This window comes from Pteropus medius, unplaced genomic scaffold (genome assembly GCF_902729225.1).
Source record: "Pteropus medius unplaced genomic scaffold, Ma_sr-lr_union100, whole genome shotgun sequence".
Lineage (NCBI taxonomy): Eukaryota > Metazoa > Chordata > Mammalia > Chiroptera > Pteropodidae > Pteropus > Pteropus medius.
In genome coordinates this window covers 16,248,523-16,271,906 of record NW_024349802.1, presented here as the reverse complement: position 1 = coordinate 16,271,906, position 23,384 = coordinate 16,248,523, and the positions used below count along the sequence as shown (strand labels likewise).

Sequence of the window (23,384 nt, the reverse complement as noted above, 5' to 3'; positions counted from 1 at the left end):
TAACCAAGAAGGTAGAAGACTTGTTTTCAGAAAATTATGTCATTGAAAAAAGAAATTGAAGAAGATGCAAATAAATGAAAGCACATACCCTATTCATGGGTAGGAAGAATCAACATTGTTAAAATGGCCATACTACCCAAAGTAATCTATAGGTTCAATGCAATCCCTATTAAAATGCCAACAGCATTTTTCAGAGAGCTAGAACAAATAATCCTAAAATTTATATAAAGCCATAAAAAACCCCGAATAGCCGTGGAAATCTTGAGAAAGAAGAACAAAGTTGGAGGTATCACACTACCTGATATCAAACTATACTACAAGGCTACAGTAATCAAAACAACATAGTACTGGCATAAAAACAGATACATTGATCAATGGAACAGAATAGAGAGCCCAGAAATAAATCCATTCCTATACGCTCACTTAATATATGACAAAGGAGGTAAGAACATATAATGGGGTAAAGAGAGTCTCTTCAATAAATGGTGTTGGGAAAATTGGACAGATATATGCAGAAGAAAAAAAAAAAGAAGTGGGACCGTCTTCTTAGACCATATACAAGAATGGATGCAAAACGGATTAAAGACATAAATGTAAGACCCAAAACCATAAAACTTTTAGAAAAAACATAGGCGGTAAACTCTCTGATATCACTAACAGGATTTTTTTTTTTCACATATCTCTCCTCAGGCAAGAGAAACAAACAAACAAAATAAACAAATGAGACTACATCAAACTAAAAAGTTTTTGTACAGCAAAGGAAACCATCAACAAAACAAAAAGACAACTGACTGGGAGAAGATATTCGCTAATGATACATCTGAAAGGGGTTAATATCTAAAATTTATAAAGAACTTATACAACTCAACAAAAACAAAAAACAAACAATCCAATTAAAAAATGGGCAGAAGACCTGAACATATCCTTCTCCAAAGAAGAAATACAGATGGTTAACTGACAAATGAAAAGATGTTCAAAGTTACTAATCATCAAAGAAATGCAAATAAAACCACAATGAGATATCACCTCACACCTGTCAGAATGGCTATCATCAATAAATTAAAAATAGCAAGTGTTGGCGAGAACGCAGAGAAAAGGAAATCCTCATACATTGTTGGTGGGATTGCAAATTGGTACAGCCGCTATGGAAAATAGTATGGAAGAGTCTCAAAAAATTAAAAATGGATATACCTTTTAACCCAGCAATTGTACTTTATCTTTCCCAATGACCCTTGCTGTGAGCAGAGACTCCAAAGGGCTCACTGGCAGATATGAGAAGGCCAGCACATCTGGTCGAAGACCCGAGGTTTATGAGACACATCTGATCTTTCCATCACTGCACCCAACTCACCCTCTGGACTGCATACCGCCTTCCCGGAGTGTGGACGGAGGGGCTTCCAGAGCCACAATTCAACATGGGCCCTTCTCAACCCAGAGGCCAAGGGGCTCCTTCCTGAGGCTTCAGCTCCTTGCTGCCTACTTAATCTGAAATCAGACTTCTAGACTGGAGCAGTAACCTCCCCATCTCTCACCTTTCTGCCTGGGCTGGTCATGGTGGTCCTATTACACTCATTTAAAATTGAGAAAACTGAGACTCAGAAAGGTGATCACACAGCAAATAAGAGAGAGTCAGAATTCAGACCCACAGCTGTCTGAAGTGTCCTGAAAATGAGCACTTTCCACCAGTTTGAGGCTGCCATTTTGGCTTGTTCCTTGACAAGGATGGATGTGATGATAGGATGATGGAAGGGTGGGCCAAAGCTTCCCAGAGACCGCTGTCTGTGGGTGGCCGAGAATTCAGAATGATGATAGAGAGAATAAGACATAGTTTGTACCCCAAGGAGCCCAATGCGTCAGTGAGTGCTTCTCAAACTTCTGTACCCAAGTACCCCAAATGACTGAACATTCCCTACAGAGCACCAAGACACTGGGAAAGCCTGTGCATTTGCCGAAAGTGAGAAATTTCCCAGAAGTCTCCACTTTTACCTTACAATTCATGTGAATTGAATGTGTGATTCCATAGTCCATATATATATATATATTCCATATATATTCATTGAGTGTGTTATTCCACAGTCCGTATATATATATTCCATATATATTCCATATATATTCATATATATGCATATATATATATGATGGTTTTAATATAAAAAGGCTGTGTTGCCCCCTGATCTTGTAGGGAAGATGGGCCATTCCAAGCAGATGCCTTGAAAACATCTTCCAGGAAGTTCTGCTTAGCTTTGGCCCAGAGGGGACACATAGCCCCTGTTGGGAAGCAAGAGGCAGTGAATGTGTTGATACTCTGCAAAATTAAGAGTGTGATAAAGAGGCTAAGGAGAAGACACTTGCCTAGGATCACAGAGTTTGTTGGCAGCCTGCTTTTACTTTAGCCACCGCTGACAAATGACCATTGCTGCGAACTGGGCTTCCAAGGGGCTTACTGGCAGATATGAGAAGGCCAGCACATCTGGTCAGAGACTCGAGGTGTATGAGACACAGCTGCTCCTTCCATTATTCCACCCAAGTCACCCTCTGGACTGCACACCGCCTCCACGGAATATGGAAAGAGGGGGTTCCAGAGCCACAATTCAACATGGACTCTTCTCATCTCAGAGGCCCAGGGGCTCCTTCCTGAGGCCTCAGCTCCTTCCTGCCTTCTTAATCTCAAAGCAGACTTCATGACTGGAGCAGATACAGCCCCCTCCCTCACCTTTCTGCCTGAGCTGGTCATGGTGGTCCTTTTATACTCATTTAAAACTGAGAAAACTAAGGCTCAGAGAGGGGATCACACAGCTAATAAGTGACAGAGTCAGATTCAGACAGACAGCTGTCTGGAGCCTCCCCAAACTGAGCTCTTTCCACCAGTTTAAGCCTGCCACTTTGGCTTGTTCCTCGACAAGGATGGATGCATGGATAGGACGATGGAAGGGTGGGCCAAAGCTTCCCAGGGACCGCTGTCTGTGGGTGGCCGAGAATTCAGAATGATGATAGAGAATAAGACATAGTTTGTACCCCAAGGAGCCCCATGTGTCAGTGAGTGCTTCTCAAATTTCTGTACCCAGGTCCCCACACGTTACTGAACATTCCCTACAGAGCCCCAAGGTGCTGGGGAAGCCTGTGCATTTGCCGCAAGTGAGAATTTTCTTGGAAGTCTCCACTTTTCGCTTACAATTCAAGTGAATTGAGTGTGTTATTCTATAGCTCCTATATATACATATGCATATATATTTACCCCTCCCCCCCCCGCCCCGCTCCGGGTTTCACCCTGCATTCCTTCCATGATCCCCATGTAGAATCAAACCCCCTTGGTTTGAAATGGTAGACTCCAACTCCTCAGGAAGATCCGTCAATTTTTAGCAGGTGCCACAGCCAGGGGCATGTTAAGCAAGAGGCCCCAAAAGGAGGTGGCAGGGGGCAGACGTAAGAGAGCTCAGAGATTTTCTTGTGAAGTTTTGTTGCCCACAGTGGTGGTGGTGGGAGGGGGGTGACCCACAAAACTCACATATCTTCATTGTACACTTTTCTAACGTGAAATTGTTAGCAAGCTCCAGGCTCCCAATCTCACACTTCAGACCAACCATAATAAACAAATCAAATAGGAATAAAAGGTAAATGCGGATGTAAACATTTAAAGGAACTTGGCTCATAAATGAGACAGACCGTGAAATCTATAAGCTCCACTTTTAGCCTACCCTTTTCTCCTGTCAATCTCTCTGCACCTGGCAAGTCTGTCAGAGGAAAACAAGTACTCAGCCATTTGAGGAAACTAAAAGATCATTTGGGGGTCTTGAGGCGGGAGGTATTAGGGAATTTTTTCAAAATTTTGGGGGCTGAAAAGATTGGGCTTTAAAGGCTTTAATAAGAAAAATTCAGATGAAGAGGATAATAAGAACAGCTGGAACCCACAGAGATCCTTTTACATGCCAAGCATGTGCTACAGTTTTTACAAACATAATTCACTTAAATCTCCATTCGGTAGGCAAACACAATTTTTTAACCTGTATGCATAGATGAGACAATGAGTCTGAGAGAAGATATGGTTACCTCAAGGTTAGAAGGTGGAGGAATCAGGACTGTCCGCTTAGGAACCACTAGTTGTGGAAGAGAATATGGTTTGCAATGTTTAGGAGGCTGAGTAGAGGAAGGCCTGCTCTTGTTGGCAAGCTGCTTCCCAAGGCTGAGGAGTTTTTTGACCAAACCCTGGTGTTCTTCCAGCCTTCATTTATCCCTTCTCAGTCAAGATGCTTATCCACAGTGCTGATTTGCCCAACACACTGATTGGTCATTCATGCCTCATTCTCAAGAGCACTAGGTCTGCAGGAAAAGGGAGGAGAGACCCCCGAAAGCCGGGTGCTTAGAACCCCTTCAAGTTTCCCCACTCTCTCGCAGAGCCAGAGCCCTGAGGCTTTCCTCAATACAGAAGGTAAAAACTAAATCTCGACAGAGAGACCCTCAAAACGGAAGATAGTTGTACTTAGAAGTGATCTTTGATATCGGCCTCTCCTTCGGCCCCAAGGTCTAATTAATTCATCAGCAAGCCCTCGCAGTGCCACTTCTAAAATATATTTATTCGAAATAGTCCAATTTTCTCCATTTCCACTGTTACCACTCTAATCTAACCACTATCATCTCTAGCCTAGATGACTGCAGCTTCCTAACTATATCCACATTTGCCCACCACCAATTCATGTCCCACAATGCCTAGAACCAAGTTTAAACTCTTCAGTGGCTCTTCATTGCATTAAAGAAACCTCCAATTGCCTGATGGTGGGCTACAAGGAGCTGCACAATTTGATTCCTGCCCACCTTCCCAACTTCCCCTCATGCCACTGGCCCCCATGCTCACCATATCAAGATGTACTGACCTTCAAAGCTATTTCTCATTCCTGACTTTCTCTCTCCTCTAAGCTCCCCCTTCCATCGAAAACTCTTTTCTTAGTTCTTACATGACTGGCATAATCCATGTCTCAGTTTAAATGTCACCCCACAGTAAGTCATTCTCCCTCTCCCCACCTCCACTTTTACCTTCCTTTCAGTCGTTCATTGTTTCATAGTACTCGTGAAAATTTGCTATGAATTTAGCGGTTTGTTTTCTTGCTCTTAGCTGCCCACCCGCTAGACTCTAAGCTCCATCAAGACAAGAACTATGTCTGTTTTGTTCGCTGTGAGATGTATGTGCTTATTGTACTACCTGGCTCATGTTCGCCACTCTTAGTGCTGTATGTAATAAGGTATTGTGAGTTCCTGAGCACTGTAAAAATCATAAAAACTATGGTGCCTCCTATAGACAACTAAAAGTAAAATCTATGCTAAAATTAAAACTTGCGTGTATAATGAAATTAAAGCAGTTTATTGTAGATTTTCTAACTGCAAAATTTTTGAAAAGATCGTTGAAACAGAACTTTTCTCATTTCTTTGGTGTCCCTGACTTGCTGGTAACCTAAGCATATGTGTTGTCTGTCATTGGGTAATATACGACTGCCCAGGACGGGAAAGGAAAAATTGTTTCTTGTTTCAGTATCAAAGCGAAGGGTTTTATTATCATGTACATCTTACTTAATAAATCTGTACCAGTGCAGTGGTCACCATTAGCATTACAGCTCTTTTCCCATCATAAGAACAATGAATCTGTGGGCCTCTCTTCATGCTTTCTCATCCTACACAGCCTACTAGCTCCTTAGCTATTGACAAACTCTAATGCCCCAAATAAATTAATAGAAGGAAAATATGAAGGAAAGAAGTTGTGTGAAAAACATGTAAGTGGCACATAATGTATATGCAAAAGTATTATGCTAGTATTAAACAAAAATTGAGTAACATGCTATGTTCTTCCACATCTCAGGACCTGCATACGTTTCCTTCCCTCTGTCTGTAACCACTTGCCCCCACCCCACCCCACTTTCTCTCCAGTAATATCTTCCCTGGGCTTCCATACTCAGTTATAGCCTCCCTTAGTTTGCTTTAAGAGCTTCCTGTAGTTCTCTGCTGTAGCCTTCATCATTATTTATTTTAAGTAATTACATAGTCTCACTTTCTTTTTTAGATTATTAGCCCCATGAAGAGAGTGCTCATGTTATCTTATTCACAGCTATGTCCCTGGTCCCTATCATAGCACACAGTAGCAGCTAGCAATAAATGTTTGTTAATGTTTCAAAAAATGAATGAATGAGCAGTATCCCTGACTTCAAAGTGCTTACAATCAAACAGGAGAGAAAGACGAAGGAAAAAATCATTTACTACTCAACATCATAAGTATAGTAATAGACATAACAGGGGACAATGGCAACTTCAGTTGCAATGCTAATCCTGGTATCAACAAAACTCCTTGAGGGGGGTGATGGATAAACAGTGAAGGCTGAAGAGTTGGGGCAGAGTAGGGACTTCCAGAGGAAATAGGGCAAGCAAAGGCAAAGGTGTCCACCTGCTATGCAGGGAGTCATCCATAAGACAGCTGGCCACAGGAGTACAGAGTTCATGCTTGCTTACTGATGCTACTGATAAAGCAGTGAGGTCAGAGGATATTGTTATTCTTAGTGAACTCAAGAAGACCCTGACTGTTTCCATTTAATAGTCTCTGTAAATATACAATACATTAATAATCTCTTGTAGAGGAGACAGGGAATAAATGACAGTTTATTTGAACTCCTCCCTCTTTGCCTCTTTTTTGGGGGAAATCAGGTCACTGGCCTATCTCTGAGATAAACATCTCCACAAATCCTCAGAGCCTGCTGAAAGCTGGTCTGCGGTCATAACAGCAAGTTCTTAAAAATATCCAAAAGAATGTGCCATGCATAATCATACTTATTATGTTATATTAGTAATGATATTAGCTAATATTATTTGCCATTTACTATATGCCAGGTACTTAACTCTTTGCACACATGAACTTTGATCTTTAAAACAACCCAATAAAGTAGGTACTGCTATTACGTCATACAGTGAAGAAACTGAGGCACAGAGAAATTAAGCAACATAGCCAAGGTCACTTAGAAAACAAATGGTGGAGCATGAACTTAATCCAAGTGTCTGTTTTCACTTTACAGCTCCCTCTCATTATGATATGGTTTCTCCTGAAAATTTAATGCTGCTGTTGGAGCCAAGACCCACACCCTGTACTTTTTCAGACATCTCATAGATTTCAGAAGTCAAAGTTGGAAAAGTCTCAAGAAAGTTAGATAGTCTGGTTACTGGTAGTATTATTGGAGGAGACACTCTCAGAGCAAAATCAGTATTTTCCAAAGAACCCATGTACACTACTGACGATATGTTAGATGAGTCTGAACATGCATGCACAAACATTTCCATTTTAATAGCTATGTATTTTTAAAATACAGATTAGATAGACATTACACTAATATGCATATATACCAATAAAATAATTATTTCTTTTCAGTTTTGAGAAATATCAAAAATATATAACTAGACAAATAATCTTATAACTTATATAGTCATGATTCAATTCAGAGGTTGTTGACATTATAATTATTTATTAATTTATTCATTCAAGAAATATTTATTGAACATCTAATATGTGTCAGCACTGTTCACAAATAAACAAACAAACAAAAATTCCCACACCTTTCAGAGGACTTGAAGAGACACTTCTCCAAAGAGGACATACAGATAGCCAAAAGGCATATGAAAAGATGCTCAACATCACTATTGATCTGAGAAATGCAAATTAAAACCACAATGAGATATTACCTCACACCTGTCAGAATGGCTAGCATCAATAAATCAACAAACAACAAGTATTGGCGAGGATGTGGAGAGAACACTTATGTGCTGTTGGTGGGACTATAAATTGGTGTAGCCACTATGAAAAATAGTATGGAAGGTCCTCAAAAAATTAAAAATAAAACTAACACATAACTCAGCAATTCAACCTCTGGGTATTTATCTGAAGAAATCCAAAACACTAATTTGAAAAGACATATGCACCCCTACAATTTACAATAGCCAAGATATGGAAACAACCTAAGTGTCCATCAGTAGATGAATAAAGAAGATGTGGTATATATATATACAATAGAACATTACTCAGCCATGAAAATAATAAAATCTTGCCATATGAGACAACATGGATGGACCTAGAGGGTATAATGCTAAGTGAAATAAGTCAGACAGAGAAAGACAAATATCATATAATTTCACTTACATATGGAATCTTAAAATAAATAAATAAATAAGTGAACAAACAAAACAGAAACAAATTCATGGTTGCCAGATGGGAGGCGGGGTAGAGGAATGGGTGAAAAGGGAGAGAGGATAGAGATATACAAATTTCCAGTAACAAAACAGTCACGGAGATGTAAAGTACAATATAGGGAATATACTCAATAATATTGTAATAACTATGTATGGTGTCAGATGGGTACTAGACTTATTGGGGTGGTCACTTTGTAAATTATATAAACATCTAATCACTATGTAGTACATCTGAAGCTAACATAACATTGCCTGTCAACTATAATTGAAAAATAAATTTTAGTCTATGGCCATGCTACCCTGAACAAGCCTGATCCCATCTGATCTTGGAAGCTAAGCAGGGTCAGACCTGGTTAGTACTTGGATGGGAGACCACCTAGGAAGACTAGGTGTGCTGTAGGTGTAAAAAATAAAAAAATAAGGGATTGTAAGCTGACAAGGTCCTTGCAATCTGTGAGGTCAACCAAGGGTTGTCTCGCCTAAAAGAGAAAAAAGAAAAAGAAAAAGAATGACCTTTTTAAAATTTATTTATTAACTTCTAATATGACCTTTATTTATTTATTTATTATCTGCTAATATGACCTTCCATATCAGCAGATAATAAATACTATAGAAAAATAAAGCACGGTAAGGGGATGGCAGAAGAGAAAAGGAAATTTAAAGTTTTATTTTGTTAATTACAAATTACTAACAAATACATTTGAAATCTCTTACTTAAAAAATGAATGGTATTGCTTTAAGTTCCTTTCTCTGGGGACACTCTGGTTACTATGCCTATTTTTATCATTGTTTTCCTCAAGCCGGAGACAGATTTCTTTTTAAATAAGTAACACATAATTAAAGTACATACAAATAAATGCTACATAAGTGAAGTAAATAGCTAAAGAAATTATTCGATAATTAATAAATATTATTAGATAATGATAACAGTGCTACATGGATATGGCAAAGAATAAGAGAATAGTATCTGAATGTTTAAATTGGGGAATTATTCACCTAGGGAATACCAAACACCTTTCTCTCCTGCCCAGTTGATTCTGTTTGTGTTGATGGGAAGAGAAAATTAGAATCACTCACCCCAGCCAGGTCAGCTCCTGGCACTAAAGATAAAATAAATGCTCATTTACAATGTTAGTGGGGAGGATTCCATCACCTAAACACATCTGCACTTCTACAACCTGCAGCTTTCTTCTCTGCTTACTTACAGAATCATCTCTGTGGAGACGGCAGAAGATTCAGCACAGAGAAAAATACAAAAAGAAGCAATATCACCACCACCCCATTCCTTTATGTTACACAACTACACTTACATGACGCTAATGGTTCTAGGTACTTTTGCCATAAGCTTCTTCGCCCGCAAACATTTTCGCCACATAACTAATTGGCCATAAGGCAATTTTGCCGTAAAAGGAAGGTAAAAGAACGTTAAAAAGGACATTACGAAACATGAAAAATGAATAACAAAATTGACTTTATTGAAAAATACAAGATATTTGAATACATTTAAAACGTCTGTAGCATCATGGCAAAACTACGCAAATAACTGATTTTATTTTGTGAATTGTATCTAAATGCTTTTTTTTTTTTCCTGTGGGAAATGTGGGTTCAACTCTACGCTCTCAAAGGTTGCTCACCACTCTTTCTCTCCCCATTGTAATGTTTCGAAATAAGAAACCACTAATCCTTTGGGGCAAATCATCATCATCTGGAAGAAATGTTAACTATTTTAAGACCACCAGCACCATGTCTACTCATAACTGTATAGACCATTATGATAAGTAAAATTTATATATAATAAAAAGATGGGAGTAACCGTAAGAAATTCATCCAAACAAACAACCAACCAAGCAAACAAAAAACCCAAACTATCAACCGGTTACTTTATCTTTTTTACAGAGGTTGACTTGTCAAAAGAGAAATTAACCCACCCAACGAAAAGTTACTGTATCTTTTACGACAAAATTGCCTTACGGCCAATTAGTGATGTCGCAAAAACGATTGCCGCAAAGATGCTTACGGAGAAAATGCCTGGCAGTGATGCTGACGTGGAAGTGCATGCGGACCCTGTGGTTGGTTGGTCAGGCTCTGGTGGTAGCCAGGGGCCACGAACTGCACAGAGCAGGATCCAGGCTTTCCCATGGAGAGGACCGGAAGGCAACGCCAAGTGCCGAGGATAAGTTACAACCCTTAATGCAACCACCTAAACACCTTCAAGTCAGTTTTGTAGAGTAGGGCCCCGGCCTTAAAGGGTGACCCCATGCAGGAAAAAGTTCTCTCACATTTTAATATTAATTGCTTAAGAATGAGTAACAAATAATCATAGTTAACATTTATTGAACACTTAGCTATATACCAGACGTGCTAATGCTTTATATGCATCATCCTATTTAATTTTCACGATGACTCTGTGAGGTACTACGATTACTTCCATTTAACAGGTGAAGAAACATAGGTTCAGGCAAGTTAATTAACATGTCTCAAATCATATCTATGGTAAATCGAGCCTAGGCAGTCTGACTTTGAATCGTGTACTAATCTCATTTGAACCTATACATAACACTATGGGTTAAGAAAAAAGAGTATTTTCATTCCATGGAAGAATGGCAGAAAAATGTAATGATAGGAGAGCAGATGCTAGCGTTAGAAGAATGAAATTTTTAATTCTCTCTCTGCCATTTATTAGCTGTGTGAATTTGGAAATTTTTTCTAACCCCTCGAAGACTTAAAACCTCCTATGTTGTCACACGTTAGAGAACTTTTAATCTCTCAGGGCCTACCTGTTTTTGTCATTATTGTCGTCATCATCATCACAGCTGTCACATATTAAATGTTTTCTCACATTAATTTTTTCTCATATCTGAAATTGCCATGTCATTCCTTTAACTCTTTAGATTAAGAAGTGGCTACAATGTACTATTACTACCACTAATAATAATAGCAGTAATAGTAATCATTTATTGTACACTTACTACATGCAAAGTGCTTTTAGTGTATTATTTCATTCTACCTTTACAACTACTATATGACATAAATACTAGTGTCATATATAATTTGTAGTTAGAAACATAACTCACCTAGAACGCAACACTGCTAATTTCACCTCCTTTTCTCCTACCAGCCTGACTACCAGTTGTCTTGGGACCTCCAAAAGAGCAGGAAATTGAACACTTCAGGAGTTTGACACACAAAAAAAGTTTGCAACTATCCAAGTTGTGTTCTTGAGAACTGTGATTGCTCAAGAAATTTGTTTCCTCTGTTTCAATTTCCTTTTCCACAGAGGAGTGCCAAATATCTCTTGGTCCTCTTCAGAGGAGGAGCTGGAAAAACAGTAAGAACAGGTGACTCACCTGAAAAGAACAAGGGAGAGTAAGTAGTGCCAAGGAATCAGACTATTGTTTTATTGCATAAGTCCAGGCGCTCACTTTGCTTTTTAACAACCTTGAATGGCATTTAGTAAAAGATGCTATAAGTGACAAACATACTTGGAGTGATAATAACTTTCTATTTGACAACATCATTTTCTCCATATTTGCTATTATTTTTTTCTGATTGCAAATTTAATGCATTTCATTGGAGAAACCATAGAAAATGCACAAATAGCTAAGCTATTTTGTATGTTTCAATCTAGATTTCGATGAAACTTAAATTATCCTTTTTCCGTGCCTATACACCCTTGAATCGTTTTTAAAGACCCAAAGTCCAGGGTAGGGGAGACCAAGAGCATCACAGAGGCCAGCAGCACAAATACCTTCCCCTCCAGCTCTTGCAGCTCGGTTCACCCATCTCCCCTCCCCCTTAGTCTTGTCGCTTACCATTGGTCATTACCATGACAACCAGCAGCTGCCGGAGCAGGCAGCCTCTACCGCAGCAGGGGTGGGGCTGTGGGGGAGGGGGCAGGAGAGGAGGAGCCAGAGGAGGTGTCTGCTGCAAGTTCCTGGCTGTTTCTGAGCTCACCCCATCCTCCGAGAGGGAGGAGGCCAAGTGGTGATGCTGCTGCTTCTGCCGCCTTGACTGCTGATACTCTAGTGGGGCTGGAAGGGTGGTTCCTATTTGCACCATCGCCAACCAGAGACGAAGGGAAAAAAAAAATCCCAGCAGCCGCTGCTGATGTTGGGTTCGGAGGCTGTATCCCACTCGGTCACAAGGAAGATGGATTCAGTTTGCATCTCTTCCCGCTTTCAACAGCTTCTCCGGGTCTCTGCATGGTAAGTAGGAGACTGTGGTGCTATCTTTTCGGTTTAGCTTGCTATTAGATGACCTGTGTATACATTCGTGGCCTGCACTTGAACAATGACTCCCTCAGAGTAGGAGAGGAAGGTGTGGAGGCAGGGATGGAGATGGAGAGAGAGGAAGGTTGCCAGGAAGAGAGAGAAGTAAGAAGGCATCCGCTTGTTAAAAAAAAAAAATGGTATTCTGATTTTATCTTGAACTGGCTTAGAATGCAGACTGAGCCACCTGGTTGCTTTCCTTCTAAGCTTAGCAGCAGAATCGGGGGGGTGGAAAAAGAGCTAACAAGAAATGGGTGTTATTGAAAGGAATCATTTTATTTGCAGCTTTCCCTTGTAGGGCTGGGCCTTCCTCAAAATCACATTTGGTGCCTTAGAAGCTTCCTGGCCTAATTATAAGGTGATTTTGCTTGTTTCGTTCATTGCTTAGAAAAAGTGGCCCCAGAATTTAGCATTCTATTTCATATTCTAATGTACTCTTGTTGAGAAACCATTAGCCAGATAGTTTCATTTTAGTGCATAGATTTGATTGTGAATATACAAATGTATATATACCCTATGGATATGCACATATATACGTGTCACTTAGCATTTATAGTGCAATTATGAAACATTTATATGCAGAGCATTCTTTGCAATCATTTTTATGAGTTATAAATCCCCTTGTATGCTTGGAGGTAATTGCATATTTTTGAAACCATGCTTCTGGTTTATAATATTATTCATTGGCTTCATTTAGATTAATGTCAGATTTATTCTGGTTATTGTCCTTTAGTTTTGTTGTGATCAATTAGGACAGATGCCTATCATTTAATCTGTATCATAGCCCTGGATGCGAATTCATAGCCTGCCTCTTTTCTTTATTTTTAATTAGGTTTGTGGGGGGTGATTGGAGAGCCTTGACTTGACAATGATGGGAGAGGGAGGCGGCTTGTGGTATTATTTTGTGTCCATCATCTTGCCAAATGAATGTTGAAATAAATCAGATTTCTTGAAATTCTACCCCAACCCTTTCTTGTTCGTGCCTTGTGTCCCAGAAAGCGCAGACGAGCTGGAGGGTGAAATGCATTCTTTTTATTTAACAGTGATGCTATTTGCTGTTCATTCCTTCGGTATCCAGGCACCATTTTAGAGTTCCCCAAAATGTTGTATTATGGATTTACTTCTTCAGATGGTGAAGTAGGAAAGTAGGATTGTTTTGAAAAATCTAGGTGTTCTCAAGTACCTGAGCCATTTCCAAATTAGCCTGCTTACACAATGAAACAGGAGAGAGCAAAGCTTAGCACAAGAATGTATGTTTTGTAGCCGAAATGGGGAGCTATTGTAGTTTACAAATGCTTACTGGGATCTGCTTGACCTTTTATTATGTCAAGGCTTTAAGGCAGCTCAGGAGACTAAAGATCCGTGAGATGAGTAGGGTACAGAGTTCCATTACACCCAGGGTAGTGGATTTCATTGAATTAAAGCCAAAAAAATCCTTACAAGTAAAAGTGTGTTAGTAATACTACATTCATCATATGGGCTAGTTATATCCATCGATCTCGTCTCTAACAATATCATTGTCAGTGCAAACCTTTTTTTTACAGTGTAAAATATCAGTATTTTTTGTTTTAATCTTGCATTTTATTTTACACACAGCCCAGCCCTTCCCCCTTCATTTAAAATTTTTATTTGTATTTGAATCAGGTTTATAGTTTAATTTCTCTGAGAGTAAATGTCCTCTTTGGTTTATATATGAGAAGGCTCTTCAGCAACTTAATGAGAATAATGGATTTAGTATGCTTGTGGCATTATCATATATTGTATAGATTCACAACTCTGTAAGCCATGCTACCATGTACCTAATTATAACAACTATATAAAGTTGGGCAAGGTACTGGGCTTATATGTCATATTGAAATTTTTGTAACACACTGCATCGTTCATTTTTAAATAACTTTTGATCTCCAAAAATTAACTTTCAGGTATATCTATAGTAAGCTTTAAAAAGTTAGAACACATTATAGTTCATCCTGTTTCTACAATGAAAACATATCTTGGGGTTTTGTTTTATTTCCTTTGTGTTGAGTGTTCATTGAGATGTGGTTTTATAGGTGAAGTTGATACAATTTGAGCAGAAGCAAATCACTGTAGCCCACAGGACATAGACCTGATGGTTGATGTTTCAGCCATGTGGTCAGACCCATCAGACCCCTGATAGAAATACAGGTCTAGTTTTCAGTCCCACAACTTGAGATGATTAAATGGCCTTTGCTGAGGAGCCACAGAAAAGTGAAGTATGTTTAAAGGACTACAAGTTGAACTCTTTAAGAAAGGATAAAGATAGTAGGATCACTTCGCTAGAGGAAACAGAGATGACAATCATTTGTTTCAGAAGAGCTGAGGGTTTTTACAAAGGACATTACTTCTTGCTATTTTTTGGCACCTAAAATATAATCGATGGGATTCAACTGCATTAGGAAGAACGAAGATTATAATACAAAATGTAGAATTTCCTGATAGTAGATATGGGTTGTCAGCTGAGTAACCAGATAAGGCATTGCATCTTTTATCAAAACCTCCAAAAGTATAATCTAGACATAGAGCTATTTGGGATGAACTAGATTCTTTCTCAAAAACTCTGCCTTTTTCTAGAGTAAACTTTCCATTTAAGAGTGTGATTTAGTTGTTTAATAATCAGGGACTTCCAGACCTGTAACAGTAAGACTTCGTTTTGTAATGAATGGGCTTCTAAATCACAGAATCTGGATATTTTTAAAGAAATCAAGTGCCCATCTTTTTGAAGAAATTTATGTCATTTTGTCCGGATGCAGGGAACTGGATGTTGGCCTCTTCATAAGAGTCCTTTCTCAGCAGCAGCTCTATGAAATGTGACGCCTAATAGCTATATTAAAATTATTCCCTTTTGTGTGGCTAACTTGGAAAAATGAAATGGGGTTTAAAAGGGTCTAGATACAAAATAATTCAAGAGCCATCAAGTTGATGTCAGAAAAAATAAAATATATGAAAGATACATCCAAAAGTATTATTTAAGTGCACTGTTTTAACAACAAATTAGTTTAGTTAATTATATTTTTTTCTCAAACACTATGTTGAAAATGCCATTTTTGTTGAGATAGTAAATACTTTGACTGGTATTTAAATTTTAGTAAAACTTGTTTTAATTAGAGTAACACACACATTATTTAATTTCTCGCTCTGTGATAGGATGTTCTTATTTCTTCACGTGACCCCAGAACACATTTCGGTTCTCCAAGCATGCTTCACACCTCCATCAGGGTGATTTAAAAAGTATCTGGAGGGTCAAGACTGTTTTCTGCATTTCTCATAGGTTTGTAAAAAAGATTAATGCTTCCTTTTTATGGTTGGCGCCTAAAAGAAAACCAAATTTATCAGGAAAGTTTCAACATAAATAACTCAACATTCAGTTTTTACTGAAATAAATAAACTAGAGTTATACTTGAGTTTTATTCTGAGGAGTCAGTCACAATTCCCCCTTCGCTCATCCCAACTATTATTCTCCCAAGTAGAAATATGTTTTCAAACGAGATGACTTAATCAATTGAAAAACAACTATTTATGGAGTTCTTATATGACTATCACAATTTGCATATACTAGTAACAGAATCTCTTTGAGTGATATAAGATGCACACGTGTGAAAGAGTTAATGACAAAAGCAATGCATCTTTTATTTATCATTACATCTCATATTAATATAATATTTTTTAGTTCTCATTTTACATTCTTTATTTTTTACTTATATTCCCCCAAATTCTATCATGCCAGTAAAGCTAGTGTCAATGTAATTATTTTAAATAAGGACGAACAGATTCAGAGAGGTTAGACTTGGGCAGGTTTGGGTTTGGTAAATGATTTAATTGAGCCTGGATTCTGAATCTCATGAGCCCAAATCTGCCATATTAGAAAATTTAACGAATTCTCATGACAGTTTGAATTTTTCATCAAACATCAAATATAGTAAATCTGCATTAAATGTGGCTCGTTTTTATTTGGATTTTTATTTGAATATTTCAGGCGCCATGATTTGCTCTTTGGTCATATTGAATTGTCAAATAGACTGTATGCTTAGGGTATCAGCACAAAAAAATGGTGCAAGCAAAAATTACTTTGGAGAAAATTTGTGATTCCTGATATTTCAGAAAAGCATAGAAGTATTTGTGTAGGGAAAAACTGGCACTCTGTTGAACCGATATGCACTTACTTTATAACTAAGTATTGTTTTTATCTTTAATGACATACAGGTTAGGAGGTAACGTAATTTTTTTCTGTGCCTTAGACCAAATTAAGATTCCTACAGATCCTGAACCTTGAAAAAATGTAGCCATACCTCCTGCCTGTATGTCCTAAGACTCTCTCCATTCCACCTACATGTTCTTAAAAAGAAAAATGATATTAAATCATGTATTTGTACATCAGTCCAACAACTTTCTGATATTTCCAACAACTACTTTTACACTTTTCTAAAATATCAAAAATCATGTACTTTTCTCCAAAATATTCTCATTTTTTGGTGTCTCCTTTTCTTTGTCAATGCCCTGGGCACATACTTTAACTATTTGGTAATTTGGTTCTGGCTAAAGAGCATATCATGCCATCTGAACGACCATTCCACATATGGGAAGTGTCTTTCATAGTTAATTAGCTTGCAGTACAAGCGAGATCTATTACAACAAAGACTTTCTGTGTTAAATCAGTATTCACCAATACAATTAGAGGTTTTCTTCTAAAGGCTTTTTTCACATTTTAAAAATACACCTCCTTCACTGTGAGAAAAAAGAAAAGACAGAAATGTATACCAAGAAAATACCACATGTCTATCATCAAGAAATAATTACTTTTAGCATTTTAGAATATTTCCTTCTTGATTTTTTTTTTCTATATGACGATATAAACACACTCAGACATACAATTTCATGAATGGGACTATACTCTTAGCATTGTTTTATAGTTCTTTTACTTCATATAAGGTGGTCATCTATCCATATCAATGAAATATGTCTCTACTAAAATTTTAATCTCTGTGCATTTTTCTTGATGATTCAAGGTGTTTTTTTCCCCACTTGGGGGCCTTTACACTTTGCTTTTAAATACTGCTTATGATGCAGGTAGTTTGCTTTTAAATACTGCTTATGATACAGGTAGATCCTGCTTGATTTACAGCAGCTGTGAGTCAAGCATTATTTTCAGAAAGTATGAGATCTGTTACCGTGACCCGTTACTATCTCTCACAATGAGTATTAAATCTCTTGTGTGTTGATAATGAATGAGTTTGAAGCCCAAGTCAGTGAAATCCTTGTTTGAATCACTAGGAATTTCACCAGGTGTGTGCAGAAGCGGCAGTTAAAAAACAAAAAACAAAAACAAATGCCTTTCAGATTCATGTTAATTTTCCTCAGTGTGGTAGTAGCATCCTACAGTCTTAACCTCTGTGACCAACTCAAATCCTTTACGGAAACATATTTAAACAACATACATTAGCTGTCACCTGACTTCTTAGATAGACTAAGATATATTTTTGGTGTCTGTATATTCCTTAAACCTGTATATAGTTTTTATTTTTTTATATTTTTATTTTTTATTAAACTACAGGTGACCTACATTATTATATTAGTTTCAGGTGTACAAAATTGTGATTCTACATTTATATGCCTTGCAATGTGACTACGATAAGTCTAGTAACCATCTGTCACCATACAAAGTTATAACGATAAGATTGACTATATTCTCTGTGGTGTACATTACATTCCCATGATTTAATTATTTCATAACCGGAAGTTTGTACTTCTTATTCCCTTTCACATTTTCATCCATTACCCCACCCCTCCTGCCTGGCAACCATCAGTTTGTTCTTTGTATCTATGAATCTGTTTCTATTTTGTTTTAAACCTGAATATAGTTTTAAATGAAAGCTCAGTCATCTGACTCTTCCTCTTTTAAAATATGAATGATTGGATTCTTCTTATACTTTAAGTTTGAGCTTTAAATATGACTCCTTGGAGAGGTTTCTTTCCTTACATATGTAGATCGCTACTATTACTCTGCATCCTGTGTGTTTCCTTCACAGCATTTATCGAAGTTGTAATTATAGAGCTATTTATTTGCTTACTTGATTTTCCCTACCCTTCACTAAATTGTAAGTTCTATGAGGGCAGAGAATGAAACAATAACACATGACTTGGTACAACATAGGTGCTCAGTAAATACTGGTTGACTGACTGACTGACCGACTGGGTGGTTCCCTCTAGCCTAAGCACCTCTGGCCTAAGATTGTAGAAGAGCTTTCCACTAGTAGTTCTTTGCATTGTGATTCTCATCCTTTTATTTTAGCTGTGAAAATAAAATAGGCTGTATTTATATATATGATATTCTCAGGACTTTACCTTTTGATAAAAGAAAACCAAATTTTTAAAGATAACAAAATCACAACACTTAAAAATCCATCATTACAAATCGTTCACTATATGCTATGTGACACAGGTAAGGAAAACTGTGAACATTTCTTTCCTTCCTTTGTGGTTACTTTTTTTCCCTTTCGAAATAGAATTGCAAGTCAGAAATAGGAACACCTTTGGAGTCACTAATTTATTCAAATAAATTAGTAATTTAATTAATATTAGCATCAAATTACATGATACACACTCATAGCTATTTTGCTGTTCTAGAAATCCACTCTACTAAATTTAATAACCATAAACAAATCATTCCTTCATATCTATATCAAGAAAAAATTAAGGTGAAACAAGAATGGACACAATTACCAGACTCAAAACATAAATTAAGGCAGCATCTTGCTTTCATGAGAGTTTGAAATCGAATATAAAAAGAGTGAGTTGGAAGAAAGAAATATCCTTGGCATATACAGAGGAATACCTTCAAACTAATGGAACAGCCACCTCTATAGGTGCCTAACCTGCTGATACGCTGAAACTTAAGTGTGAGGGAAGTCTTTCTTTCTTTGGCATCTAAACCAAGGTCATTTACTGCAACGCTTGGAATTCTGGAGTCCAGCTGCAGTTAAAATATACATGGAAAACCAAATCTAAGTTTAGTTGACACTATCTGGTCAGAAAACAATTCATTGGTTATTATTTTCAAGAAGGAAATTTTGCTGAGATCATTGTGACTCTAAAAAAGCCTCGTGAGCATGTGTTTAAGAAAAGAGGTTGATATTTTCATCATGCCTTCTGTTCCAAACTGGAAATGTTCCTCTGGAAAATGCTACCCAGTGTAACCACAATGAAAAATGTAAACCAAGCAAATGTTTCTCACCCACATTTCTTATCTGCTCTTTCATGTGCAGCATTTCGTGGAGAGAGGTACTTTCCAAAAATAAGCTGAGTTCTTACTCTGTAGTCATCACTAATCCATATTTAAGCCCTATAAACAATTCATAGGTCAGATAGACCTAATTCGAACATATTTTCCAAAAATTGCTTTTTTTAAAAAAATGCTTTTTTTAAAAAAAAATGCAAGAATACTGATGAGAACTAGAGGGAATATTTTAAATGAGTAACTTTCTATAAAATTTAGGATATGGTGTCATTCTACCAAAAAGCCATTAAAAGAATAGCAAGATAATCGACAATAATTCTTTATATAACAATAATCAATCTTGAGATTTATATTAAATTAACAACGAATTCACATGAGAACTCATAATGTTCTCATTCTGCCAATTGGCACTGACAAGACAGAGAGGAAGACTTAGGTGTTTTTAAAATATTATCGGTCCCATATTGTTTTCTTTTGAATTTCCTAGATAGTTCAGATTGTGAAAATGGGTACTCTGAAATGACTGGGTTTTTTTTTTTTTCCATCGTCTGCCCTGCTCTGGGTACCTAAACTCAGAGGAAAGAATTACTTACTGCATGCACTGGCTTAGTCTTTGTCTTCTGTATCTCTTGAGGAGGAATTTAAGTGGTAGTTAATTAACCATAAAATGAATTTTGTATTTTAGAGAACATATGATATTTTTCTGTATTAAAGAAAACATCTGAATTATGACTTAAGTTTTATTTTTAAAGCACTTAATAAAAACAGTCACAAAATTTAGAATTTATAGTATTTTGAGCCAGGTGCATAAAACATTAGCAATTATTAAAAATAAACCTAACTTTAAAAAAATGAAGTAGCAAGAAATTCCATACCCCTGGTTAATTTTGCATAACAGTTAGCCATCTTGCTCTCTTCTTAGCTAGATTGTCCATATTTTAGGCTCCACGGGGTGCACTGCTACACTCTGAAACCAGAGAAAGGAAAGTATAGGCCTGCAACAAGGGAAATTGATTCTTCCACCACAGTGCAACCTTCAGGTTTTTATCCTGTATAGAGCCTATTCTCTAAGTGCATGCTTAAACATGCCTGATTCATAATGCTCCTGTCTACACAGGTTTGACTGTGCATATTGTTCAATCTCTTCTAACTGTGGTACATGATTTTGTATTTTTCTCCTTTCACTTTCCATATGGTTTTTAATATCAAACCTAAATGGTTTAGCCAAGGGCCCTGGAAGGTAGTAAAGAGACAAGATTAACATTTCCAGTCAGTCACTGGTCATTTGCTTACTGAACTTTTACTAACATTTGAATAGTTTGAAAATATTAACTGTCTAAACTTACATTATATAATCCTCTTGCTTTGAAACATCGTTCTTTGGATGTATCGTCAACTGTAATCTAAGCAGAATTGATTTGTTCTCAGCTCAAATGGTGCCATCGCTTACCACATTCTTGATGTCCTTAAAAGTTGTTTGACTAAGGAAAGATCTTTATGACTGAGAGTAGCTGGTAAAATAGTGGAAAAGCATTTTGTACAGGAGACAGTAATTTTGCAAAGAAATGTTTTCTCTTGGGTCAGTCTAAAAAGAATGGATCTTGATGCTCACTCATCTCTATTCTTTAGAATCATTAGGGATATCCATAGTTTTAAATTTTCTTTAGAATTCAGGTAAAACAATTTATTCCAATAACGAATGGAATAACCCTACCCTCTTAATAACAGGGATAGCTGATATGTTCTGAATAAAGCAAGTGTAAAAAGAAGAAATCAGAACGACTCAGTTTCCAGAAAAAGAAAAAAAGCTAAATTCTTTGAGCACCTATTATGTATCTATTAAATTGTTTTCATCCTCGTCCATTTTTGCAATCCTAACAAAAGAGGAAACCAACTTTGCAAGAGGAAAATGAAGCTCAGATAGGTTTAATTTCTTAGCCTCAGCCATTCCATTAGTGCCTTTCGAGCTGAGAGTGAAATAAGATCTGATTTTTTAGCACGGTGATTAAAAACTGGAGCTTTGTGGGCTGCACTCAGCTCAGTGAAGTGTTTGTAAACATGTGTAAAGTGTTTGTAAATGACAATGTATGCTTCCGGCACAATATTTTAAAAAACATACTTTTATCCAAAACTATAATTTGACATTTCACAGAACATCTGAGTGTCTGCCTCCTCTTAGAAAATAAGAAAAGCTGGCATCACTAGGCCCTCATCTCCTCATGGTAAACACATCTGGAGTTGAGTAATGGGTGTTACTCTGGGTGGCTCTTGTGCTCTGCAGAGTGTGCTGCATTGACCCTCAATTCCCTGCCCCCTCAGATGATTCACATTAACTCTTCGACCCTTGAGATTGTTGGGCTTTGACACCCATTTAGCCATTTTCATTCCACTATACCATGTTACTTCCTAGTTAATCATCTTTAGGGAAACATTCAGATTTGTTTAATATGGAAGCTGAAAATTAATATAAAGCAACAACCTAGCAGATAACCATTTGATAAAATGCACTGTCTGTATGAAATTTAATGCTGTTGATCTGGTTTTGAGGCAATCACAGTGATATTTTAATTAGATAATTTACAGCTTCAGATGTTTCTTCTTGTACCCCACCCATTATTTTTTCTCTTTATAATTTGTAAGCTAAGGCATTTTTCACAGCAATGAATATGTGTCCAATATTTTATTTTACAAGTTACAAAGAACTTTTGATATTTAAGTTCTCACAAGCATATGGAGGTGATATTATATACTATGTTATATTGCATTATATCACATTATATTCTGTTACATTATTTATAATCATCCTTAGGGTAAAATTCTGAGTGTCTATCTGTGTTCAGCATCACTTAACCACAAAGTTAAAAGTATGGTGCTCGAATCCAGATTTCTTTACTTTAGAATTTTTTTGTTCTTTGAGATGCTACCCCAAACAACCGAATGATTCATGAGTGATGTGAATCAGGGCCAAAAAAATACGACATAGTCTGACCTGGCCTGTACGTCCTAACTCCGGCACTAAGGCAACTTTGGTCTTTTGGTTGTCCTTACCAAGTCCTTCCTTTCACATGCAACCAATGGGTATCTGTCTATATGTAGGAGCAACTAAATAAGTCAAGAGCTTTTAGAGGGGTATGAATAAAATAGTTCCCACATGTGTATCATTATCATCATTATCAGTACCATAAAAGCCTTATTGAAGGTCCTCAAAATAGAAGGCATTCATAGACTCCGATTATTATCCCTGGTCCCTGTCCAAAAGGAACTTATGTTTTTAAAAGAACCAAATTTAACTAGACTATGAACACATGTAATACATGGAATACATAAATAGCACCGCAGTTCCCATCAGAAGTCTTTGTTTTTGAGAAATGATCACCGCTTCTAGCTAATGGCCTACACTATTAATGCGCATGTTGAGGAGGATGGCTTTGAATCAGTATTCAATTATTTCTCTTCCTAAGTTATAGCTTTCATTTGATGAGCGAATATAATAATGTTTATATTAGTAAATAGAGATTATTGAGGCACATCAATCGACTTTTTAGACTAAATTCAGGTTAAAAAATGTCCAAGACATTTTTTTAAAATATATTCAACATTAGTGTTTGTCGTTCTGTTGGTTTTTGTTTTTAATTGTAACCTGTCACGGCTGT

General features: G+C 37.1%; 1 protein-coding gene and 1 pseudogene across 2 annotated transcripts in view; both read left to right on the top strand.

Moving 5' to 3' along the window:
- Positions 1-8,493: 8,493 nt before the first annotated feature.
- Positions 8,494-8,614, top strand: LOC120581726 (uncharacterized; annotated as a pseudogene).
- A 3,515-nt stretch (positions 8,615-12,129) lies between these two features.
- The window catches only part of JAKMIP2 (janus kinase and microtubule interacting protein 2), a 140,106-nt gene continuing 128,851 nt past the window's right edge, over positions 12,130-23,384 (top strand). For both annotated transcript variants that reach the window (XM_039836473.1, XM_039836474.1), the window contains exon 1: positions 12,130-12,416. The gene's annotated coding sequence lies outside the window, so the exon portion shown is untranslated. The remainder of the gene's footprint in view (positions 12,417-23,384) is intronic.